Here is a 21,516-nt window from a genome sequence, read left to right as displayed (position 1 = left end):
AATCACATCAAGGTTGGGCGTCATAAATCTTCACTTCAGCAACTGGGTACACCGCTACAAATTTCCTGGAGATCAGCTAAGTTCTTGTGACAGAAATGTAGTGCAGTGTCTCTCTGCTGGGGATAGTGTGGGCATGAAGTCGGCTCCTTCAGCTCGATAAACTCAGTCCGTGCCACTGATACTGCGTGCCTGGACATCACCAGTGCCGCAAAAAAAAAGAGAGAATGTGTAAATGTTCTCCATAGATTTGTATGTTAGACTCCTGGAGGCCTTTCCTCTCCCCTCCCTACCTCTCCTCCCCTTCTTATAATTGAAACAGCACTCTGGAACCAAACTCTCCCTTTTCCAGAGTTTCTTAACATTTTCTCAAAGAACAGTCCTAATAATTCCTAAATTAAACTTGCCTTCTTTTACCATCATGGCAAAGTGCAATTACAGTTTAAAGGGAATATTTATGTACATTAGTTAACGAAATCATTGCAACTTACCGCTCACACATCAACACTTAATTAGTGTAAGCGTAAGTGACATAATTGCTACAAGGCATGCATTTACTAGTAATGTGAGGTAATTTCATGCACTATGCACATTTTAAATATCTACTTTATACTCTGTCAGGCTGAATCTTTTAAATCAATAAGGGATATTTACATGGATCAGAAAGTGGTCTTCTTCCCTATTGTAGACAAATATACTGCTACGGCCTTTTGAAGCATTTAATACCCTACAGGATTTTTAAAGGCAAAAGGTTAAAAATGGGCTGCAGTCCCTGCCCTCAGGGATAAAGAGAACCCCCTAACATATATAGCATTATCCACATTAACTATACGCATTGTCCTCCTTCATTTACAGCTATTTAATATGTATTTAAATGTCTCTCCAGGCATTACAACTTCTAGATAAGAAATATTTCTGTGAAATATAGTCGTTCTGTAAAATGGGGAGTTCCAAAGCCCCCCTCAAAAATTGCAAATACTTCTAAGAAATTATGAAGAGAGGCCTTTCTAAAACGTACACTTCTTCAAAGCAACTCCCTGCAGACAATTCTCCAGCGGCTGTTCCTCTGCTTCACTGTCAAGTCCAAACCCCAGCCTGAGACAGCATCAGCCCTTCCTGATCTGGCTCTAATCCACCTTCCAGCCTCCCGGGAAGCTGCACTCCGAAGACTGGGCTTGCCCCTCTCCTGTTGCTCATGCTATGCGCTCTTCCTACCTGGGGTCCCCGCTCTCCTTCTCATGTCAGCTCGTCACAGGTCCCTACTGCACATTCCTCTCTCACCTCTTGCGGCATCAATCACAGGGCGTGGTGTGACTCACCCATCTGTGTCCCACATTAGATGTCGGACAAGACTCAAATGATGAACTGGATTTCACTTAGCTGATCTCCATGTAACTATGATGAACACAGTTTCCTACAGAGGCAGGAGAGTGTAGTGAATGAGAACCTGGGCTTTAAAGGAAATCAGTCCCCAGTTCAAGGTGATTTTAGTGAAAATGCTTCTCTGTGCCTCAGGTCCCTCATGTGTAAATGGGGAGAAATGGCCTAAATGCCGACCTCATAGGTGGGCTGACTCTAGCTGGAGTCCTTGGACTCCTGGACATGGATTCTTTCCCCCAGGCTGTTTCTCTGCTACCCAAGCCCACCTTTACCCCTGAATCTCATCTACAGGCCTGTCCTATCTCACTCACGTACCCAGCTCTGTTTCCCCACACCCCAGCCCTGGAGAGCAACTAGGCCCCCTACTGCTCTGGAGCAAAATATTCACAGTGCCATCCACAGCAATGCTGTACTTCTAAATTAGCTTTTCCCCCCAGGAAGGCAATCAACACTCCACCTCAAGATAGAAGTGTCCTAGATTTAAGTTCTACCTCAGATACTATGTAAGTTATTTAGCAACTATTTAAGTACCAACTATAGGCATGCCTCAGAGATACTGTGGGTTGGGTTCCAGAGTGCCACAATAAAGCAAATATGGCAATAAAGCAAGCCACATGATTTTTTTGGTTTCCCAGTGCATGTAAAAGTTATGTTTACACAATACTGTGGTCTATTTGGTCTAATAAGTGTGTAATAGTATTATGTCTAAAAAAAGTACATATCTTAATTAAAATATACTTTATTGCTAACAAATGCTAACCACCATCTGAGCCTTCAGCAAGCAATAGTATTTTTGCTGGTGGAGGATCTTGCCTCGATGTTTGTGGCTGCTGACTGATGCTGAAGGTTGGGGTGACTGTGGCAACTTCTTTTTTTTTTTTTATTTTGGCCACACCCTGTGGCTTGCAGGATCTCAGTTCCCCGACCAGGGATTAAACCCAGGCCATGGCAGTGAAAGCACCAAATCCTAACCACTAGACCACCAGGGAACTCCCAGGCAATTTCTTAAAAATAAAACAATAGTGAAGTTTGCCGCATTGATTGACTCTTCCTTTCAGGAACAGATTTCTCTGCAGCATACAATGCTGTTTGATAACGTTTTACCCACAGTAGAACTTTTTCAAAATTGGAGTCAATCCTCTCAAACCTGCCACTGCTTTATCAAGTAAATTTATTGAATATTCTAAATCCTTTGTTATTTAAACAATCTTCACAGTATCTTCAACAGGAGCAGATTCCATCTCAAGAAACTACTTTCTTTGCTCAGCCATTAGAAGCAACTACTCATCCATTAGTTTCATCATGAGATTGCAGCAATTCAGTCACATCTTCAGGCTCTACTTCTGATTCTAGTTCTCTCGCTATTTCCACCACATCTGCAGTTCCTTCCTCCACTGAAGTCTTGAACCCCTCAGAGTCATCCATGAGGGTTGGAATCAACTTCTTCCAAACTCCCATTAATGCTGATATTTGGACCTCTTCCCATGAATCACAGATGTTCTTAACGGCATCTAGAATGGTGAATCCTTTCCAGAACGTTTTCAATTGACTTTGCCCAGGTCCATCAGAGGAATCACTATCTATGGTAGCTATTGCCTTACAAACTGTATTTCTGAAATAATAAGATTTGAAAGTCATAATTACTCCTTGATCCATGGGCTGCAGAATGAGCATTGTGTTAGAAGGTATGAAAACAACATTAATCACATTGTACATCTCCATCAGAGCTCTTGGGTGACCAGGTGCATTGTCAATGAACAGTAATATTTCGAAAGGAATCTTTTTTTTCTGAGCAGTAGGTCTTAAGAGTTGGGCTTAAAATATCCAGTAAACCATGATGTCAACAGATGCGCTGTCATCCAGGCTTTGTTGCTCTGTTTAGAGAGCACAGGCAGAGTAGATTTAACATAATTCTTAAGGGCCCCGGGATTTTCGGAATGGGAAATGAGTACTGGCTTCAACTTCAAGTCACCAGCTGCATTAGCCCCTAACAAAGGAGTCAGTCTGTCCTCTGAAGCTTTGAAGCCAGGCACTGACTTCTCCTCTCTAGCCATGAAGGTCCTGGATGGCAACTTCTTCCAAAAGAAGGCTGTTTTGTCTATGTTGAAAATCTGTTGTTTAGCGTAGCCACCTTCATTAACTACCTCAGCTAGATCTTCTGGATGACTTGCTGCAGCTTCTACATCAGCACTTGCTGCTTCCCCTTGCACTTTTATGTTATGGAGACGGCTTCTTTCCTTAAACCTCATGAACCAACCTCTATTAGCTTCAAAACTTTTCTTCTGCAGCTTCCTGACCTCTCTCAGCCTTTGCAGAATTGAAGAGAGTTAAGGCCTGGCTGTTGATTAGACTTTGGCTTAAGGGAATATTGTGGCTGGTTTGACCTTCTACCCAGACCACTAAAACTTTCTCCACATCAGCAATAAGACCGCTTTTCTTTCTCATAATTCACATGCAGTGGCGATTTTAATTTCCTGCAAGAATTTTTCCTTTGCATTCACATCTTGGCTCACTGTTTGGTGCAAGAGGCCTAGCTTTCAGCCTATCTTGGCTTTCAACATGCCTTCCTCATTCAGCTTAATCATTTCTAGCTTTTGATTTAAAGTGAGAGACGTGTGACTCTTCCTTTCACTTGAACACTTAGAGGCCACTATAGGGTTATTAACTGGCCTAATTTCAGTACTGCTGGGTCTCAGGAAAGAGGGAGGGCTGAGGAGAGGGAGAGAGGTGGGGCACAATAGCCAGTCAGTGGGGCAGTCAGAGCACACACAACACTTATCGACTACGTTCACTGTCATATATGGACGCGGTTCGTGGTGCCTCAAAACAACTACAACAATAACATCAAAGATCAGAGATCACCATAACGAATATAATAATAATGAAAAGTGTGAAATACTGCAAGAATTAGCAAAATGTGACACAGAGACACAAATGCTATTGGAAAAACGGTGCCAAGAGACTTGCTTGACACAGGATTGCCAGAAACCTTCAATTTGTAAAAAACGCAGTATTTGCGAAGGGCAATAAAGTGAAATGCAATATAACCATGTATGCCTGTTTGCTTATTCAGGATGCAAAGGTAAGTGAGAACTACCTCATGGAATGCAAATGATTCCGACTGAGTCTGGGGCAGGTCTTGAACCTGTCTGTGGCTGTTTCTTTAATGTGGAGACCACAAGCCCCTACTTAGAGGTCTATGATGAGGATAAAAAGAGAAAACGTATATGGGAATGTATTATAAACAGTAAAGTGCTATGCAAATCAGGATTATAAAATTCTTATCCCTTCTCAATTTTCTTCCAATTCTAAGTCCATATTAACCTAGCAGCGAATGTGGCGTAGCTAAATGCACTTTCCTCCACAGTTTCTCTCTGCGGAGCAGGCAGCATTCCCCATAAGTTCAGACCTTCCTGCTTGACAGGCTAATGTGCTGTTGCCATCCCCCTTGATATTAGTCTAATTCTGATTTGAGGTTACGGAAGTGACAAGTGAAGCTATTTTAGAGGTGCCTGGGGTCGTAAAACATTTTGAAAATTATTTTGCTGTCGAAGTCACGTCAGAATAAATCTGCATGAAGATTCTGTGGTTCTGAACTGAACATGAGGTGCCTTTCTGCTTAGGCTCTGGAGAGGGCTGGCATGATGAGCACTGAATCATCAGTCACTCTGCTGAATGCCAGACAGGCCCGCACTGAGCCCGCTAAGCCAGGGCCCCGGGGATTCGCTCAGCCACTCCGAGGAAGCTTTGCAACCAGGAGTGCCTAGAAGGGTCCAGGAAGAGGACATAAAAAGTCTCTTGCCACCAAAAGACACACTTTTTTAAGTGTCAGAAATGAATGTCTTTTTTCAACAGGAGAGATTCAGAAAGCATCGAGGGGTGTTATCCATCTTATACTTTCGCAAAGAATGATTGAGAAAATTTGTAAAAACCAGAATTGAAATTCTCTAGCCATTTATTCTTTTCTCTCAATCTGTGCATTGAGCCTAGCTGCCCTGTTTAAAATAATGATAGAAATAAATCCAATGAATATGGGAGGACACTGACCCCCACCCCCCAAAAAATAGACAGCTATTTAACAATAGCTCTGAACTAGGAGCTTTCAAATAGAGGAAACCAGGAGGTGTCATAGAGGTGTCTTACTTATGACCACAGATGGGAGGGGAGCATATGGAGAAACCAAGGGTGGTGGGACCAGAGTCTGCACTACAAACCTCAGGCCCATGAAGTTAACTATTTCACTTTTATCTGTGTATTTTTACAGGGTGGGAATCCACATATACAAAAGATTAGCTCTACCTCCAAAGTACCAAAATGACTGAAAAGACAAAGGTAATTTCTAAATATTTTTTCTTCTAAGCCTCGCAAACTAAGCTATGACGTCCTGCAGGATTAGAACCCTATGTTACCCATTTATGTATCTACCATATCACATGGTGCTCTTTGCAGAGAACATCACCCATATGTGCGTGTGGAATGAATGAAGGAGCAAATAACTGTGAACAAACTAAGAGGAAGAAAGAGGAGGGAGATGAAGAGAAGGAAAAAGAAATGAAAGGAAAAAAGACGAATTGCATAGAGAATAATTAGCACATAAAATTCATGAATAAAAATCAGAAAATATGTTGGTTTGTTCAGCTTGAGCTGCCTGGCTGATAAAAAGCAGCCAGGTAAGTCGAGGGCTTTGTCAAAGGAAGAGAAAGTCATTGCAACGTGTTCTTCTTTCTGTACTTTGTTTACCTTCCTCTGCAACTGTAGACCCTAACTGGACACGAAGAGACAGAAAGAAAAGTACCTTTCAGGTGAAAATTCCTCTTGCATTTCGCTAAGTTATCTCAATGTCCTGGTTCCTACAGCCTTCTACACATCTATAATTGTAGAACACGGTGGCTGAGATTATTCTGCCTGTTGCCATCACTTAATTCTATGCACAAAGGTCATTCAAACATAGCGCCACCATCACATAAGTCTGCCCCACTAATGCACTAGGAGGATTCAAAGTGGTGTATCAGATTCAGCAGCTTTCAGACAAAGAATATTATTTTTAATGCACTGTGGTAAAGTAAGCGTCAATGGTGCTTTTGACCTTAATTATTTGTGATAATAACTAGCTGAATAGAAGCACATGGTTCTCAGAGATGAAAGAGCATATTTCCACAAACCTCCATCAAGTAACTATTATTGATGATTCTAATCTTTTTCAATAAATATTTCAGAACATGGCAGAATCATGGTGTCAGTAGGAGACACGCTCAGAATGTCCTCCTGGATAGGGGCTATTATTTTTCTAGTTACACAAAAAAGAAAAAGCTTTTATCTCCCTTCTCAGTCGCCTGATCTATTTATGTCACAAACCTCCACTCAATGGTTTTAATAGCTAAGAAACGGTTGCTCCATGTCTCCTCTCAAACTCCTGAACCATTCTCGCCCTCCATTTGCCTCATGTATGTCAAATTATATCTGCCCACCATCTTCAAAAGCTCTATCTCTAGGCCCTGGGGAAAAGTTGCGTTTGAACAAGGATGGGTCTAGACTTGGTATAGACTAGAGACTCAAGGTGAGTTTGGATAAGCACAGATGAACTTCAAAATAGGGCCAGCCCTTCTTGTATAACTCATCTGCCCAGTTTGGCTTACTATTCATTGGGTTTCTAAAACGCCAATTTACAATCCACAATAAAACATTTGTCAAGTTACTTATAGACAAGATCGGACATCTATTTTATAAAAGTAACGATATAGTAACAATAATAATAACAATACCTGCAACTTCTAGCTGTCTTCTGGCTCTTCAGTGATGAAAACAAACACAACAAAATCCTAACTATTGCTAGAAGACAAAGGCTTGGGTCAATTGTATTTTCTCTCTGAAGGATCCAAAGTCTTAAAAACACGGTCTGGATATTTCATACCCTTCAGCCATGCTGTGCTTCAATAAATGGTAAGCGCTCAATAATCCTCACTGACCATGAGTACATAAAGAATGGAAAGTTCCAGCTAGGCCTTGCAGGAAAATTGAGAAATGAAGCCAAGTTACCAAAGGAGACCCACTGAATCACACAGATCCTACCTCCAGATTGTGTCTCGCACAGCTTCCCACTTCACTGCTACAGGCCTGATTCAGACACCGTTAACTCTGGCCGGGGCAACTGCTCTTGTCTTCAAACAACTTCCAGAAGGGTGGATCAAAATACACTTCATCTACAAAACAATTAAGTAGATACAGGATCAGAGTGACATCCAACTTCTTACCAGCAACCCTGAATGTTAGAAGACAAAGATGCATTCAAAGTTCCACAAGATTCTGGACCTAAAATTCTATGGTCATACAAAATACCAATCAAGCATGGAGAAAAAATAAAGGCATATTTGGATTCTGTGTACGGCACAGAATGTTGATAAACCAAGCACTGTTTCTGAATCCGACAAAAAATGAGCATGTACTACAGACCAAAAAATGAAGTTGAAACCAAAACAGGGAAGACGTAGGATTCCAAAAGAAAAAAGCTACTCCAAGAGTGCAAGACACATTGTGAGGCTAACAACTTTGGAGTGGTAGGTAGATCAAAAGAGCAACCAGCCCAGATACAGCAGGAAGTCAATGTGCTCCAGGAGGGTTTTCTCTGGGAAGAAAATATTGCTTTTGCAAAAAAAGAGGCTGGATCATTTTGAGAACATGGTTTAAAAAAATCCCTTTGATTTTGACAACCACTGGTCCAAAAAATGCATCAAGTAAAATAAGAAATTCATTTATTAAAAGTCAATAAAAAAGCAAAGACAGAGAAAGGAAGAGCTACCCCAAAAAGCCATTGTTTAAATATGAGTCATGTTCAAATGAAGCAAAACTGTAATAAAAGCAAATGCATTTGACTTTGACACTAGAAACATTCTTCCGCAAATGGCAATAATGTTATAATGTTGCATGTAAAAGGAAGGAAATGGAATCCAACACCTTTATTTGAATTTGCGGTGAATAATATCTACATAACCATAAAAACAAATAATATTTATTGGTTTTCAGCCTTCAGTAAAAGCTAAAGACAAAGCTCATAATGATTATGGCTTCAGAAAGAAAGGTAAATGTTTCACCATGACTGTGTAAAATTAAAAGAAGAGCTGCCAGAAACTGGGAAGTGAAAGGGCAAAAGGGGTAATAGAAGGAACAGCAGGAATATAAGCATAATATTTAGACTTATGAAATTAATCACAGGAGGGAGTAAAAACAGCAATGTATAAAAGCGGTTGGTTTGGGGGAGTGAAACTGAGGTTGAGGAAGAATAAGCAGTAAAAAACTATGCTTTTCATTTAAAACCTGTCTCTGCTTACAAAAAGTAAACAATACATATATCAAATAATTATGTTGTACACCTGAAATATGTACAATTTTTATTTGTCAATTTTACCTCAATAAAGCTGGAAAAAATAAATGAACAGACATCCATTGTGTATTTCCTTTAAATCAATGATATAAATAAAACATATTAATATAAACAAAAGGAGATCTTAAATGAAAAAGCACAGCATGACCTCAAATATATGTTTATGTTGGGTGTACATGCACTTAGGAAAAAGCCCCAAAAGATATATGCCAGCTCATTCATGTCTGTACATCTAGAAAGTGGATTACTGGTGATTGGTCACTCTCTTCTTTACATCTTTACAGATTACTTGATTCTTTTTTTACATTTAGCATATATCTAAAAAAAGAAAAAAAATTTACTCTTGAAAATTAAATTTTAAAACTGTTCTTAATCCTACAATTAGCCAATTCTAAAATACAAACATACTACTTCTAGATTTTTTAGTATTTTTAAATATTTTTAATATTTTAATATATTATTTAAGTGAAATCATGACTATATATATTAACATTTTACATAAATGGGATTATACAGAATATACCATAATTTGTTTCAAGCTATTCACCATGCATTTATTTACAACACGTTCATACCTTCATATATCACCTATTACACAAACTAGCCAGAATGTCTGTTTGTCCAACATGTTTGCTTTCCCCAGAGGAGAAGATCCTGAAGCCAAGAACCATGTTTTAAGAATCCTGTATCCCCAATTTCTTGCACATGAAAGGCACGTAATGTGAATCTTGATCAATTTGAGAAAAAGTTTGATGTACTTTCCCCCTGTGTGCAGAGTTACCAAATATTCCCCTTCACAAGTACTGTGTTCATGCACACAGCAAAAGAAGCAGGGTGGCTACGGAGCAACACAAGTCCCTGCTGTTGCTCCATCTTCCCTTCCTGATCATCTGAACAGTTAGGAGGGCTTTTCTTTCCTGCTCGATCATTCCACCTGAGCAAAAGTAACCTCTCCTAAAAGGTAACTGTCCAGCAGGAGGGCTTTTGTGGGCATTCTGACGAGCCTCCAGCAGAGGGTGCAGCCGTTCCCAGCAAAGATCTCTGAGATTGTAGAAAGTCTCTTTCCAAGAAGAGATCCCCTTCCCTTCTGCTGTCAGATCTCCACGGTTTGAGATTCATTCTATAAAGTTCCTCATTTCCACAATGAGATAACAGATTAGGCCACCAGTTTCAGTGAGTCCTCACTCCTCAAATGCCTACCCTCCTGACAGCACCAGAGCAGACAGGCACTGTACTAGGCTCCCATGGGTGACAATTACATCAAGACAAGTAAAGAGTTCAAAGGAGACAGGAAGCAAAAGGAGGCAGGGGAGAAATAATTTCAGACTTTGCAGTTTCTTCTACAATAATCTGTCAAATGACTCCAAAACTAGTTGTACCAATTTTCCTATTAAAATCACTTAAACTTTTTTTTTTTTTCCAAAAACACTTCATAGGTCTTTGGTTATAAGTTAAATTAGGACAAAATTTCCAATCTCTAGTACTCAAAAGTACTCAGAAAAGAATACGGCACATTTAAAAAAATTAAAAAACAAAATCAGCTTATTTTTTACCATGGTTTCAAGAACTGCATTTAGGCAATGATAATTATGAAGGTGGTCGAAACGTTTTTAAGTAAACATTTTACTGAAATAATACAAACTGGGAGAAAAATGCACAAACTACCAACATACAGCTCAATGAATTTTCACAAATTGAAAACCACTATGACCACCACCCAGATAAGGAAAGAAAACACTACCAGCATTCCAGAAGCCACTTCTTCATGATCCCTCCCAGCCAAAGGTAAATACCATGCTGAAATTTTATCACTATAGATCAGTTTCGCTTGGTTTTGAAATTTATGTAAATAAAATCATATAGAAAGGTACTATGTAAACAGTAGCTACCATGGCATCACTAGTACAGAAACATTTTGCTAAATCAGGAAGAAATAAGGAGTTGTACCCCTCACCCCAAGTAAACTCTAAACAAACTTTATGAATAATGATCAAACTCAGATTCATGCACCTTGAAGATGGAGAATCAGGACTCAAAGAGAAGTTATGTAACAAGATCACATCCTCAGCTCAGTAAGTAGCTAAATTGTGGTTTGGACCTAGATTGTTTTCACTCCAAAATAGATACTCTTCTCTCTGTGCTACATGGCCAGATGAATAAGTATGATATTGCACTTCTACTAAAAAGTATCACCCCACTTAGGCTTCACATAGCTTAGAATACTGAGTTGAGCAAATACTTGGTTGTCCTTCTTTGTATTGCATCATCTGTTGGTGGCATCACAAGGCAAGTTCTTGACTGGCATGAGTGTAAGCCTGCTTACAGGTGTAGGCCATGTTTATATTATACATTTAGTTTCAAGTCATTGGGATACAACCAAGGAATGGTTTTATTTCTTTTCATCAATATTTCCAAATTCAACATTGTTGAGTTTCCCCTCACCATTGCTTAAGGACATTGAGGCAGATGCCACAGTTTTCTAGACACTTGATAAAACTCCAGTCTAGTTAATATTTCCATCTCATATTTAATTCAAAGCTAACCACTTCTTATATCACAGACTGGATCAGGGGTTCGAAGAGCCTAATATGGAGAGGAGGGCATGATCTGCTTTTACATTCTTCCTTCTCCACCATGTCCTTGAATTGCAGAATGGGAAAAAACAATGTACTTCCTGTTTCCTCTTTCCCTTCCTTCCCCTTGATCTCAATCCTTATGGTTGAGCCCTAGAAGGAGAAATAAGGGAGGCAGAGATATTCTTATGTAACTGGCCACCTGTCAGTAACGAGGAGGCATCGCTGGTCTCCCTCTGCTGCAGTCTGGTTCTCTGTAGTGGTGATGGCCCTTGCCAATGTGGGGCCCCTGCCAATGTACCGCCCTCCACATAAATCAGGGTTCTCAACAGCAGCACTACTGACCTTTTGACTTGGATACTTCTTTGCTGTATGGCCTGCCCTGTGCATTGTTGGATGTTTAGCAGCATCTTTGGCCTCTACCCATTAGATGCAGTAGCACTTCCTCATAATTGTTACAACCAAAATTTGCAATTGTACCCTGGAGGGCCAATTCACTCTGGTTGAGAACCACTAACAAAGACAGCATGTGTATAATTCCTAAGCAGCCTCGCCAGTGATCTTTACCTTCAAATCCTTCCCTGGGTGGGGTATCCAGGTGCTTAGCCTAGAAGTCACCTGGGCAGTCCAAGGATATCTGATGCACCTTTAACCTCTATAGTCCTTTAGGTGTAGCCATGCTAACAGTTGTGGTTCTCTTTAGAGCGCTCCAAAACAGGTGAAAGTTATAATGGGGGTGATCCCCATCTATTTCATTTGAGACATTACATCAGTATCACTTCTGTACTGCTGCTGTAAGATATTTCAGTAAAGACTCAGCCTTTAGAAATTCTGGGTAGAAATTCCAAACAAGAAGGAACCATCCTCTGTATTCATAGTCACCCCCAAAACTTGAGTCTACATTTCAAGCTCTTGCAAGAACTCAAGAACTCCCTTCCATGCACTTCTCCATGCATTATGCAGCTCTCCAAGTCTTCGGAGAGGAAATAAGGTTCCACATCCCCCCGCCAACTTCTTTTAAAATATATCCTAATTTTGGGCTTCCCTGATGTTGCAGGGGTTGGGAATCTGCCTGCCAATGCAGGGAACAAGGGTACAAGCCCTGGTCCAGGAAGATCCCACATGCTGCGAAGCAACTGAGCCCATGTGCCACAACTACTGAGCCAGCGCTCTAGAGCCCACGAGCCACAACTACTGAAGCCCAAGTGCCTAGAGCCCATGCTCTGCAACAAGAGAAGTCACCGCAATGAGAAGCCCGTGCACCGTAACAAAGAGTAGCCCCCGCTCGCCACAACTAGAGAAAAGCTCATGAAGCAATGAAGACCCAACACAGACAAAAATAAATTTATAAAAAATATATATATATATATATGTATATCCTAATTTTTATGAATGACCCTTCTCTTGGCTTGAGGAGACAAAAATCACTTCTTTGCTCTGGATGACGGGGCAAGAAAGCAACCACTTTTCACCTTGAATATAACACTTCTTACAAGACTACAGACCTCAGTGATTCTCTCCCTTTCCCCGTTGTTATGGGCTGTGTTCCCCCAGAATATGTACGCTAAAGCTTCAATACCCAGTACCTCAGAATATGATAGTATTTACATATAGTGTATTTAAAGAAATAATTAAGTTAAAATGAGGTCATTAGGGTGGGCCTTATAAGCCTGGTGTCCTTAAAAGAAGAGGAAATTTAGAAACAGGTACAGAGAAAATGCCATGTGAAGACACAGGAAGTAGACAGCCATCTACAGGTCAATGAGAGAGGCCTCAGAAGAATCACACCCTGCCAACACTTAGTCTTAACTTCCAGCCTCTAGAACCATGAGAAAATAAATTTCTGTTGTGTGAGCCACCCAATCTGTGGTACTTTGTTATGACAGTTCTAGGGAACTAATATACACCAGTCTTATTCTTATCAACTTGGGCTGAGGAGATGGTGAAATGAGAAGAGCCAGTTGTACCTCTTCTTATTAAGTCCTGGAGGGTTTTCTAGCCCAGTTTTTGGTATCCCCATTTAAATGAGGGCTACTTGGACCCTATTCAACACTGAGCCCTTATCACCAGTTCTGGAGCAATAGAAAAAAATCCCACTCACTGGCATGTTACACATGCATCTATTTGGATTTTAATAGCACCCAAAAAGAAAACCAGACTTTCAATACTGCAAAGAGAAAAATAGCTCCTCTGTTGTCCACTGCTGTCACACATCTCTTACGGCAATAGCACCTTGCCTATGTGAACCTGGGTGAAGGTTCTATGATGCAGTGACATGTCTGCTTAGTAATTTCATGGACAATATACCAGAAACATGGCTGACATGCGGAATTATCTCTTTGCATTGCTGGTTGGGAAATTGTTTTCAAACACTGGTCAAGGTCTGGATGACATCCTTCTAAGCGAACATAAATCATGACCTTGAGTCCTCCAAACAATCCTAGGACAGAAAATGATCTTGGCAATCACCTAACCTAATCCCTCATCTGATGTTTCAATGACTTCCTTCTACCTATGACCATGTTAGGTTACACACAAAGCAGAACGCTTGAGAAATATAATTATGCTAGGATTCTATGTGCTAGCCCTATCTGGAGGGTGAATGAAGCCTTATGCATATTCACACCTAAAACCCTGTTTTTAAAGAAGCTGTTGTTCTTCAAGATTCCTAGTTGAATAGGAAAACACTGTGTACATTCCTGGTCACCTCCCTCAGCATTTTGCTGGACTATGCTTCAGCATGTGACTGGGATCAACTAGGTCTGAATAGTCCATAAAGTAAAAAGAGGACATCACAAAAATTTGGTTGATCAGTCTTAGCCTAGAACAAACACTTAACTGGATATTTTACCTTAAGCAAATCCACTGGCCACTTTTGATTTTGATTTTCAGTTTCTTCATCTTAAAACAAAGGGATAAAAGTAGAGTCATAAATGTTCCTTTAAGTTTTAAAATTCCTCAAATCTCACCCTTTTCTGCTCATCTAACTTTGCCTACACCCTTCTGATAAACTTCTTTTATCTATATTACCCAAGTCTCTACAAAGACCTTACAAAGACTTTTCCACTCTGGGTGATCCTTGTGAAACAAACCTGAAGTTGCACGAACTTTCACAGGGTCTGCAAGGGGGTTGGGAAGTGTGTTAGTTTTCTACCACTGCCATAACAAATTGCGACAAACATAGGCACTAAAAACAACGCAGATTTATTATCTCACAGTTGTGCAGGTCAGAAGTTTGAGCTGGCACAACTGCTTTCTCTGATCAAAGTTTCACAAGGCCAAAATCAAGATGTTGGCTAGTTCACACTCTTAGCTACACCTGCAAAGTTTTTTTTTCCTTATAACTTAACACATAGCTTCGAGGAATTAAGGCATGGACATCTGGAGGGCTATGATTCTCCTTACATGGTAAGAGGGAAAAAGGGATTGGAGACACAGAAACAACTTTCTCCATAGTACAGATCTGCCCAGGGGTTTTTCTTTTCTCTAATTCAACTACACACTTAAAATAGTAACTCACAAGATTGGTTCAAGATGGCGGAGTAGAAGGACGTGCTCTCACTCCCTCTTACAAGAACACCAGAATCACAACTAACTGCTGAACAATCATCTACAGGAAGACACTGGAACTCACCAAAAAAGATACCCCACATCCAAAGACAAAGGAGAAGCCACAATGAGGCAGTAGGAGGGGTGCAATCACAGTAAAATCAAATCCCATAACTGGTGGGTGGGTGACTCACAGACTGGCAAACACTTATACCACAGAAGTCCACCCACTGGAGTGGAGGTTCTGAGCCCCACGTCAGGCTTCTCAACCTGGGGGTCCGGCAATGGGAGGAGGAATTCCTAGAGAATCAGACTTTGAAGCTTAGTGGGAATTGACTGCAGGACTTCGACAGGACTGGGGGAAACAGACACTCCACTCTTGGAGGGCACAGACAAAACAGTGTGGGCACTGGGACCCAGGGGAAGGAGCAGTGACCTCATAGGAGACTGAACCAGACCTACCTGCTAGTGTTGGAGGGTCTCCTGCAGAGGCAGGGGTTGGCTCTGTCTCACCATGAGGACAAGGACACTGGCAGTAGAAGTTCTGGGAAGTACTCCTTGGCCTGAGCCCTCCCAGAGTCTGCCATTAGCCCCACCAAAGAGCCTGTAGCCTCCAGTGTTGGGTCGCCTCAGGCCAAACAACCAACAGGGAGGGAACCCAGCCCCACCCATCAGCAGACAAGCGGATTAAAGCTTTACTGAGCTCTGCCCAACAGAACAACACCCAGCTCTACCCACCACCAGTCCCTCCCATCAGGAAACTTGCACAAGCCTCTTAGATAGCCTCATCCACCAGAGGGCAGACAGCAGAAGCAAGAAGAACTACAATCCTACAGCCTGTGGAACAAAAACCACATTCACAGAAAGACAGACAAGATGAAAAGGCAGAGTGCTATGTACCAGATGAAGGAACAAGATAAAACCCTAGAAAAACAACTAAATGAAGTGGAGATAGCCAACCTTCCAGAAAAAGAATTCAGAAAAATGATAGTGAAGATGATCCAGGACCTCGGAAAAAGAATGGAGGCAAAGATCAAGAAGATGCAAGAAATGTTTAACAAAGACCTAGAAGAATTAAAGAACAAACACCTAGAAGAATTAAAGAACAAACAGAGAAGAACAATACAATAACTGAAATGAAAAATATACTAGAAGGAATCAACAGCAGAATAACTGAGGCAGGAGAACGGATAAGTAACCTGGAAGACAGAATGGTGGAATTCACTGTTGCAGAACAGAATAAAGAAAAAAGAATGAAAAGAAATGAAGACAGCCTAAGAGACCTCTGGGACAACATTAAACACAACAACATTCGCATTATAGGAGTCCCAGAAGGAGACGAGAGACAGAAAGGACCCCAGAAAATATTTGAAGAGATTATGGTCAAACACTTCCCTAACATGGGAAAGGAAATAGTCACCCAAGTCCAGGAAGTGCAGAGAGTCCCATACAGGATAAACCCAAGGAGAAACACGCTGAGACACATAGTAATCAAATTAGCAAAAATTACAGACAAAGAAAAACTACTGAAAGTAGCAAGGGAAAAATGACAAATAACATACAAGGGAACGCCCATAAAATTAACAGCTGATTTCTCAGCAGAAACTCTACAAGCCAGAAGGGAGTGGCATGATATACTTAAAGTGATGAAAGGGAAGAACCTACAACCACGATTACTCTACCCGGCAAGGATCGCATTCAGATTCGATGGAGAAATCAAAAGCTTTACAGACAAGCAAAAGCTACGAGAATTCAGCACCACGAAATCAGCTCTACAGCAAATCCTAAAGGAACTTCTCTAAGTGGGAAACACAAGAGAAGAAAAGGATCTACAAAAACAAACCCAAAACAATTAAGAAAATGGTAATAGGAACATACATATCGATAATTACCTTAAACGTGAATGGATTAAATGCTCCAACCAAAAGACGCAGGCTCGCTGAATGGATACAAAAACAAGACCCATATATATGCTGTCTACAAGAGACCCACCTCAGACCTAGGGACACATTCAGACTGAAAGTGAGGGGATGGAAAAAGATATTCCATGCAAATGGAAATCAAAAGAAAGCTGCAGTAGCTATACTCATATCAGATAAAATAGACTTTAAAATAAAGAATGTGACAAGAGACAAGGAAGGACACTACATAATGATCAAGGGATCAATCCAAGAAGAAGATATAACAATTATAAATATATATGCACCCAACACAGGAGCACCTCAATACATAAGGCAACTGCTAACAGCTCTAAAAGAGGAAATCGACAGCAACACAATAATAGTGGGGGACTTTAAAACCTCACTTACACCAATGGACAGATTATCCAAACAGAAAATTAATAAGGAAAAACAAGCTTTAAATGACACAATAGACCAGATAGATTTCATTGATATTTATAGGACAGTCCATCCAAAAACAGCAGATTACACTTTCTTCTCAAGTGCGCACGGAACATTCTCCAGGATAGATCACATCCTGGGTCACAAGTCAAGCCTCAGTAAATTTAAGAAAATTGAAATCATATCAAGCATCTTTTCTGACCACAACGCTATGAGATTAGAAATCAATTACAGAGAAAAAAACATAAAAAACACAAACACATGGAGGCTAAATAATACATTACTAAATAACCAAGAGATCACTAAAGAAATCAAAGAGAAAATCAAAAAATACCTAGAGACAAATGACAATGAAAACACGATGATCCAAAACCTATGGGATGTGGCAAAAGCAGTTCTAAGAGGGAAGTTTATAGCTATACAAGCCTACCTCAAGAAACAAGAAAAATCTCAAATAAACAATCTAACCTTACACCTAAAGGAACTAGAGAAAGAAGAACAAACAAAACCCAAAGTTAGCAGAAGGAAAGAAATCATAAAGATCAGATCAGAAATAAATGAAATAGAAAAAAGAAAACCATAGCAAAGATCAATAAAACTAAAAGCTGGTTCTTTGAGGAGATAAACCAAATTGATAAACCATTAGCCAGACTCATCAAGAAATAGAGGGAGAGGACTCAAATCAATAAAATTCAACATGAAAAAGGAGAAATCACAACTGACACTGCAGAAATACAAAGGATTACAAGAGATTACTACAAACAACTCTATGTCAATAAAATGGACAACCTGGAAGAAATGGACAAATTCTTAGAAAGGTATAACCTTCCAAGACTGAACCAGCAAGAAATAGAAAATATGAACAGACCAATCACAAGTAATGAAATTGAAACTGTGATTAAAAATCTTCCAATAAACAGAAGTCCAGGACCAGATGGTTTCACAGGTGAATCTATCAAACATTTAGAGAAGAGCTAACACCCATCCTTCTCAAACTCTTCCAAAAATTTGCAGAGGAAGGAACACTCCCAAACTCATTCTATGAGGCCACCATCACCCTGACACCAAAACCACACAAAGATACTACAAAAAAAGAAAATTACAGAACAATATTACTGATGAATATAGATGCAAAAATCCTCAACAAAATACTAGCAAACAGAATCCAACAACACGTTAAAAGGATCATAAAACATGATCAAGTGGGATTTATACCAGAGATGCAAGAATTCTTCAATATATGCAAATCAATCAATGTGATACACCATTTTAACAAACTGTAAAAGAAAAACCATATGATCATCTCAATAGATGCAGAAAAAGCTCTTGACAAAATTCAACTCCCATTTATAATAAAAACTCTCCAAAAAGTGGGCATAGAGGGAACCTACCTCAACATAATAAAGGCTATATATGACAAACTCACAGCAAACATTATTCTCAATGGTGAAAAACTGAAAGCATTTCCTCTAAGATCAGGAACAAGACAAGGATGTCCACTCTCACCATTATTATTCAACATAGTTTTGGAAGTCCTAGCCACGGCAATCAGAGAAGAAAAAGAAATAAAAGGAATACAAATTGGAAAAGAAGTAAAACTGTCACTGTTTGCAGATGACATGATACTATACATAGAGAATCCTAAAGATGCCACCAGAAAACTACTAGAGCTATCAATGAATTTGGTAAAGTTGCAGGATACAACATTAATGCACAGAAATCTCTTGCATTCCTATTCACTAATGATGAAAAATCTGAAAGAGAAATTAAGGAAACACTCCCATTTACCACTGCAACAAAAAGAATAAAATACCTAGGAATAAACCTACCTAGGGAGACAAGAGACCTGTATGCAGAAAACTATAAGACACTGATGAAAGAAATTAAAGATGATATCAACAGATGGAGAGAGATTCCATTTTCTTGGATTGGAAGAATCAATATTGTGAAAATGACTATAGTACTCAAAGCAATCTACAGATTCAGTGCAATCCCTATCAAACTACCAATGGCATTTTTTACAGAACTAGAACAAAAAATCTTAAAATTTGTATGGAGACACAAAAGACCCCAAATAGACAAAGCAATCTTGAGGGAAAAAATGGAGCTGGAGGAATCAGACTCTCTGACTTCAGACTATACTACAAAGCTACAGTAATCAATACAATATGGTACTGGCACAAAAACAGAAATACAGATCAGTGGAACAGGATAGAAAGCCCACAGATAAACCCACGCACCTATGGCCAACTAATCTATGACAAAGGAGGCAAGGATATACAATGGAGAAAAGACAGCCTCTTCAATAAGTGGTGCTAGGAAAACTGGACAGCTACAGGTAAAAGAATGAAATTAGAACACTCCCTAACACCATATGCAAAAATAAACTCAAAATGGATTTGAGACCTAAATGTAAGACCGGACACTATAAAACTCTTAGAGGAAAACATAGGAAGAACACTCTTTGACATAAATCACAGCAAGATCTTTCTTGATCCACCTCCTACAGTAATGGAAATAAAAACAAAAATAAACAAATGGGACCTAATGAAACTCCAAAGCTTTTGCACAGCAAAGGAAACTACACAAGACAAAAAGACAACCCTCAGAATGGGAAAAAATATTTGCAAACGAATCAACAAAGGATTAATCTCCAAAATATATAAACAGCTCATGCAGCTCAATATTAAAAAAACAAACAACCCAATCAAAAAATGGGCAGAAGACCTAAATAGACATTTATCCAAAGAGGACATACAGAAGACCACGAAGTACGTGAAAAGCTGCTCAACATCACTAATTATTAGAGAAATGCAAATCAAAACTACAGTGAGGTATCACCTCACACCACTTAGAATGGGCATCATCAGAAAATCTACAAACAACTGATGTTGGAGAGGGTGTGGAGAAAAGGGAACCCTCTTGCACTGTTGGTGGGAATGTAAATTGATATAGCCACTATGGAGAACAGTATGGAGGTTCCTTAAAAAACTAAAAATAGAATTACCATATGACCCAGCAATCCCACTACTGGGCATATACCCAGAGAAAACCATAATTCAAAAAGACACATGCACCCCAATGTTCCCTGCTGTGTTATTTACAATAGCCAGGTCATGGAAGCAACCTAAATGCCCATCAACAGACGAATGGGTAAAGAAGATATGGTACATATATGCAATGGAATATTACTCAGCCATAAAAAGGAACGAAATTGGGTCATTTGTAGAGACGTGGATGAATCTAGAGACTGTCATACAGAGTGAAGTAAGTCAGAAAGTGAAAAACAAATATTGTATATTAACGCATACATGTGGAACCTAGAAAAACGGTACAGATGAACCGGTTTGCAGGGCAGAAATAGAGACACAGATGTAGAGAACAAACTTATGGACACCAAGCGGGGAAAGCAGTGGGGGCTGGGGGGGGGTGGTGGTGGGATGAATTGAGAGATTGGGATTGACATGTATACACTGATGTGTATAAAATGGGTGACTAATAAGGACCTGCTTTATAAAAAATTAAATAAAATAAAAATTGTTTTAAAAACTTGCATTGAGGAAATAGATAGTACATACCCTCCAGGCTAATTCTCCTTCTAAGGAGATATTTAATGTAATCTTTAAATGTACTAATGTATTTCATGCTATGGGGTTCTGTCTGCTTAGCATTTGCCCATTTTTTAAAATAAAAATATTTTACATTATTCAAACCAGAAAATAAACAATAGTTCAAAAACGAAAACAAAATAAAAAATAGTAACTCATATCTATTTATTTATTTATGGCTGTGTTGGGTTTTCGTTGCTGCACGCAGACTTTCTCTATTTGCGGCGAGCGGGGGCCACTCTTCGTTGCAGTGCGCGGGCTTCTCATTGCAGCGACTTCTCTTTGTTGCAGAGCACGGGCTCTAGGCATACGGGCTTCAGTAGTTGTGGCTCACAGTCTCAGTAGTTGTAGCTCGCAGGCTCTAGAGCACAGGCTCAGTACTTGTGGCGCACAGGCTTAGTTGCTCTGCGACACGTGGGATCTTCCCCGACCAGGGCTCACACCCGTGTCCCCTGCATTGGCAGGCGGATTCTTAACCACTGCACCACCAGGGAAGTCCCAGAACTCACATTTAATGTGCATTACTACATGTGTGGTACTTTACTTGTATTTAAATGCATTACCTCATTTAATCCTCAGAAAATTATATGCAGTAAATCCTATTATCATCCCCATTTTAAATTGGAGGCAACTGAGGTTCAAATCTTAAATACCTTGTCTACACAATTTGTTAAGTAGAAGAACCAGGA

At 39.9% G+C, this 21,516-nt stretch overlaps 1 pseudogene across 1 annotated transcript in view; it reads right to left on the bottom strand.

Annotated features, from left to right (window-relative positions):
• LOC309633095 (putative zinc finger protein 487 pseudogene) overlaps positions 1-2,761 on the bottom strand; it is a 276,450-nt pseudogene extending 273,689 nt beyond the window's left edge. Inside the window, exon 1 of the transcript XR_014249587.1 lies at positions 2,752-2,761. The product of XR_014249587.1 is annotated as a putative zinc finger protein 487 pseudogene (transcript). The remainder of the gene's footprint in view (positions 1-2,751) is intronic.
• Between the last annotated feature and the right edge of the window lie 18,755 nt (positions 2,762-21,516).

Source organism: Balaenoptera borealis (genome assembly GCF_965194805.1).
Source record: "Balaenoptera borealis genome assembly, chromosome: 8".
In the NCBI taxonomy this organism is placed as follows: Eukaryota; Metazoa; Chordata; class Mammalia; order Artiodactyla; family Balaenopteridae; genus Balaenoptera; species Balaenoptera borealis.
The sequence above is the reverse complement of the archived record's forward strand: the minus strand, read 5'-3'. Positions and strand labels throughout refer to the sequence as shown.